The sequence below is a fragment of the Sinocyclocheilus anshuiensis genome, unplaced genomic scaffold (genome assembly GCF_001515605.1).
Source record: "Sinocyclocheilus anshuiensis isolate Anshui unplaced genomic scaffold, SAMN03320099.WGS_v1.1 scaffold819, whole genome shotgun sequence".
NCBI lineage: Eukaryota > Metazoa > Chordata > Actinopteri > Cypriniformes > Cyprinidae > Sinocyclocheilus > Sinocyclocheilus anshuiensis.
In genome coordinates, this window is record NW_015548238.1 from 6,168 (window position 1) to 11,645 (window position 5,478).

At 40.9% G+C, this 5,478-nt stretch overlaps 2 non-coding genes across 2 annotated transcripts; both read left to right on the forward strand.

The window, feature by feature from the left end:
* Positions 1 to 567: 567 nt before the first annotated feature.
* trnac-aca (transfer RNA cysteine (anticodon ACA)) lies at positions 568 to 639 on the forward strand. Its single transcript has one exon. It is a non-coding gene; the product is annotated as a tRNA-Cys (tRNA).
* A 123-nt stretch (positions 640 to 762) lies between these two features.
* trnay-gua (transfer RNA tyrosine (anticodon GUA)) lies at positions 763 to 834 on the forward strand. Its single transcript has one exon. It is a non-coding gene; the product is annotated as a tRNA-Tyr (tRNA).
* The last annotated feature ends 4,644 nt before the right edge of the window (positions 835 to 5,478 follow it).

A 5,478-nucleotide genomic window follows, 5' to 3' on the forward strand; every position in this document is an offset into this window, starting at 1 on the left:
ATAGCTCAGTGGTAGAGCATTTGACTGCAGCTCAAACGGTCCCCTGTTCAAATCTTAGTGCCCCGTTTAGACTTGACAGCTTTGGAGTAACCAAAGTCTTTATTTTGAAGTGAAGATGTTGTATGATATTGTAAAACTGAAGGATCTAATTTCCTGTGTGCAGTTTTGAGTTGCTGTTTCTGTGCGGGTATAGCTCAGTGTTGGAGCATTTGACTGCAGATCAAGATGTCCCGAGTTCAAATATGGGTGTTCCCTTTGGACTTGGCAGCTTTGGAGTAACCAAAGCCTTTACTTTACAGGGAAGATTTTGTTATGTGATACTGTAAAAATGAAGGATCTAATTTCGTCTGTGCAGTTTTGAGCTACCGTTTCTCTGGGGGTATAGCTCAGTGGTAGAGCATTTAACTGTAGATCAAGAGGTCCCCAATTCAAATCTGGCTGCTCTGTTTGGCCTTGGCAGCTTTGGAGTAACCAAAGCCTTTATTTTGAAGTGAAGATGTTGCTCTTTGATATTGTCAAAATGAAGGCTCTAATTTCCTGTGTGCAGGTTTGAGCTGCTGATTTTATGTGGCTATAGCTCAGTGGTAGAGCATTTGATTACAGATCAAGAGATCCCCAGTTCAAATCTGGGTGCCCCCTTTGGACTTCGCAGCTTTTGGTTAACTAAAGCCTTTATTTTAAAATGAAGATGTTGTTGTTGTTCAATATTGTCAAAATGAATAATCTAATTTCATGTGTGTGGTTTTGAGCTGCTGATTCTTTGGGGGTATAGCTCATTGGTAGAGCATTTGATTGTAGATCAAGAGGTCCCCAGTTCAAATCTGGGTGTTCCCTTTGGTCTTGGCAGCTTTGGAATAACCAAAGCCTTTATTTTAAAGTGAAGATGTTGTTGTATGATATTGTACAAATTTTGAATCTCATTTCCTGTGTGCAGTTTTGAGCTGCTGATTCCGTGGGTGTATAGCTCATTGGGAGAGCATTTGCCTGCAGATCAAGAGGTCCTCAGTTAAAATCTGGGTGCCCCCTTTAGACTTGGCAGCTTTGGAGTAAGCAAAGCCTTTGTTTTGAAGTGAAGATGTTGTTGTATGATATTGCAAAAATGAAGGATCTCATTTCCTGTGTGCAGTTTTGAGCTACTGTTTCTGTGGGGGTATAACTCAGTGTTAGAGCAATTAACTGCAGATTGAGAGATCCCCTGTTCAAATCTTGGTGCCCCCTTTAGACTCGACAGCTTTGGAGTAACCACAGTCTTTATTTTGAAGTGAAGATGTTGCTGTTTGACATTGTCAAAATGAAGGATATAATTTCCTGTGTGCAGTTTTGAGCTTCTGGATTTGTGGGTGAATAGCTCAGTGGTAGAGCATTTGACTGCAGCTCAAGAGGTACCCTGTTCAAATCTTAGTGCACCCTTTAGGCTTGACAGCTTTGGAGTAACCACAGCCTTTCTTTTGAAGTAAAGATGTTGCTGTTTGATATTGTCAAAAAGAAGGATCTAATTTCCTATGTGAGGTTTTGAGCTTCTGGTCTTGTGGGTGTATAGCTCAGTGGTAGAGCATTTGACTACAGACCGAGAGGTCCCCAGTTGAAATCTGGGTGGCCCCTTTGGAACTGGCAGCTTTAGTTTACCAAAGCCTTCATTTTTAAAGTGAAGATGTTGTTGTATGATATTGTAAAAATGAAGGATTTAATTTCCTGTGTCCGATTTTGAGCTGCTGATCACGTGGGGGTATAGCTCAGTGGTAGAGCATTTGACTGCACATCAAGAGGTCGTCAGTTTAAATCTGGGTGCTTCCTTTGGAACTGGCAGCATTAGGTTTACCAAAGTTTTTATTTTAAAGTGAAGATGTTGTTGTATGATATTGTCAAAATGAATGATCTAATTTGCTGTGTGCAGTTTTGAGCTACTGTTTCTGTGGGGGTATAGCTCAGTGTTAGAGCATTTAACTGCAGACCGAGAGGTCCCCAGTTCAAATCTGGGTGCCTCCTTTAGACTTGGCAGCTTTGGAGTAAGCAAAGCCTTTGTTTTGAAGTGAAGATGTTGTTGTATGATATTGCAAAAATGAAGGATCTCATTTCCTGTGTGCAGTTTTGAGCTACTGTTTCTGTGGGGGTATAACTCAGTGTTAGAGCAATTAACTGCAAATTGAGAGATCCCCTGTTCAAATCTTGGTGCCCCCTCTAGACTCGACAGCTTTGGAGTAACCACAGTCTTTATTTTGAAGTGAAGATGTTGCTGTTTGACATTGTCAAAATGAAGAATATAATTTCCTGTGTGCAGTTTTGAGCTTCTGGATTTGTGGGTGAATAGCTCAGTGGTAGAGCATTTGACTGCAGATCAAGAGGTCGTCAGTTTAAATCTGGGTGCTTCCTTTGGAACTGGCAGCATTAGGTTTACCAAAGTTTTTATTTTAAAGTGAAGATGTTGTTGTATGATATTGTCAAAATGAATGATCTAATTTGCTGTGTGCAGTTTTGAGCTACTGTTTCTGTGGGGGTATAGCTCAGTGTTAGAGCATTTAACTGCAGACCGAGAGGTCCCCAGTTCAAATCTGGGTGGCCCCTTTGGAACTGGCAGGTTTAGTTTACCAAAGCCTTCATTTTTAAAGTGAAGATGTTGTTGTATGATATTGTAAAAATGAAGGATCTAATTTCCTGTGTCCGATTTTGAGCTGCTGATCATGTGGGGGTATAGCTCAGTGGTAGAGCATTTGACTGCACATCAAGAGGTCGTCAGTTTAAATCTGGGTGCTCCCTTTGGAACTGGCAGCGTTAGGTTAACCAAAGTTTTTATTTTAAAGTGAAGATGTTGTTGTATGATATTGTCAAAATGAATGATCTAATTTCCTGTGTGCAGTTTTGAGCTACTGTTTCTGTGGGGGTATAGCTCAGTGTTAGAGCATTTAACTGCAGACCGAGAGGTCCCCAGTTCAAATCTGGGTGCTCCCTTTGGACTTGGCAGCTTTGGAGTAACCAAAGGTTTTATTTTGAAGTAAAGATGTTGCAGTTTAATATTGTCAAAATGAAGGATCTAATTTCCTGAGTGAGGTTTTGAGCCACCGCTTTTGTGCAGGTATAGTTCAGTGGTAGAGCATTTGACTGCAGATCAAGAGGTCCCCAGTTCAAGTCTGGATGCCCCCTTTGGACTTGGCAGCTTTAGGTTAACTAAAGCCTTTATTTTAAAGTGAAGATATTGCTGTTTGATATTGTCAAAATGAAGGATATTCTTTCCTGTGTGCAGTTTTGAGCTACTGATTTTATGGGGGTAAAGCTCAGTGTTAGATAATTTAACTACAGATCGAGAGGTCCCCAGTTCAAATCTGGGTGCTCCCTTTGGACTTGGCAGCTTTAGAGTAACCAAAGCTTTTATTTCGAAGTAAAGATGTTGCTGTTTGATATTGTCAAAATGAAGGATCTAATTTCCTGTGTGAGGTTTTGAGCTGCTGTTTCTGTGAGGGTATAGCTCAGTGGTAGAGCATTTGACTGCAGATCAAGAGGTCACCATTTCAAATCTGGGTGCTCACTTTGGACTTTGCAGCTTTAGGTTAACTAAAGCCTTTATTTTAAAGTGAAGATGTTTTGTTGTTCAATATTGTCAAAATGAAGGATCTAATTTCCTTTGTGCGGTTTTGAGCTGCTGATTCTGTGGGTGTATAGCTCAGTGGGAGAGCATTTGCCTGCATATCAAGAGGTCCCCAGTTAAAATCTGGGTGCCCTTTTTAGACTTGGCAGCTTTGGAGTCTTTATTTTGCCTTTTAATCTAAACTTTGTTCTATTGCTTTAAACAATTGAAGATGACTTTTTGCGGGCACAGTGGGCTTAGGCCAGCTCACACCAAACCTAAACAGGCCCAGTGCGGGCTTGCCCAGGTGAGGCCCACAGCTTTGGGCTCACCGCAGGCTCTCTGTGAGCAGGCCACACTAGCCAACTGTCCACATTAATCCTATGATGTCCCAGTGTGAGCCAGCCCGTTCGGGCCCAGAGCAACTTTTGTATCCTTTGGGCCCATGCAGGTTTTGTGTAGTCAGCCCTGTAATGCAACTAGGAGAATACAAACAACATTGACTGGCCATTCTTTAGCCACTCAATTGAAGTGGAAAGGCTCAAACCAAAAGAGACATTTTCAGAATCTGTTGTTTCATATATGCCAGGGATCCTCAAATCTGGCTCACGAGATCTACTTTCCTGCAGAGTTTAGTTCTTCTAACCTTAATCAAACACCTGAGCATGCTAATCAATGTCTTCAGGATCATTAGAAAATCACAGTTGGGTGAGTTTGATCAAAGTTGGAGCTAAATTTTGCAAGGAAAGTGGATCTCACGAGCCATATTTGAGGTGTAACAGACACGGGCCTTTTAATAAGAATTTTGTGGGCAGTTTTCTTCCTTACCACTAGGGGTGCTAGGGTGTTTTAGGTTTCCTTAAGTAAAGCCATGTGGGTAGAGGGAGTTAGCTATAACAAGCAGCAGTAGCCAGCATAGCTCACCTAGCGAGCTCTCGTTAGCACAACGATACCTCCGCGTGGGTTCATGATCGACTTCGTCGTGTTTGGAGTCTATGGCGGTTGACATAAACTGGTTTGTGACTGGATTAAGATGATTTCTGGTGTAATCGATGAAGATGAAATGGAGTCAAATGACTGGAATTTAATAAGTAGTAGGAAAGGACAAGAAAAAAGAAAGAGTGGGCGAAAAGAAGGGAGTAGGGTAGATAGCCAAACCAGTAAAAGGGGATTAGAAGGAAACAGCTCAGATGAAGATAATAGGGTTGTACGTAAAAAGATAGTAAGAGAGGAATGTAAAGTAATTCTTAAATTAAGAAAGGAAGATGAACAGGTTAATCTAAGTCCAAAAGCATTGTCTAGAGAGTTGAAGAAAAAGTTAGGAGAAGTGGATATGGCTAAAGCTGAACATTTTTTGGGTATACACAACATATATTGGGAAAATATCAATAAAAGGCTGGAAGTTGATGTTAAGTTGGGAGATGCAGGTGATAAGACAACTTGAATATTGTACAATGGAATGCAAGAAGCTTGTTAGCAAATGGTCAAGAGTTTAAAGGTTTTATAAAAGGGTTTAATATTTCTGGAGGTGAAGTGAGTACAATAAAAAGGTTGAAAAAAAACAATGAATGGGGAACGGGTTGATAGTTTATCAATTATTTTGGAGTTTCAGGATTCAGTGCTTCCAGAAAGAGTCAAAATTGGATATATGAGCTATGCAGTGAGGCCCAGGTTATCAAAGTATATGCAGGGATAGAGAGGAAGACATTGGGGGAGGGTGTAAGGAAATTAACTCATTTTATTTTTATTTGTAATGAAATTAATTATTATTATTTTAGCTCCGGTTTTGAGAGGAATCGATTCTTAAATATTCGATGTTGATTTCTTCAAGTTGATCTGATTCAACTACTTAGAGCAGGGGTGCCCAAACTCGGTCCTGGAGGGCCGGTGTCCTGCAGAGTTTAGCTCCAACTTGCCTC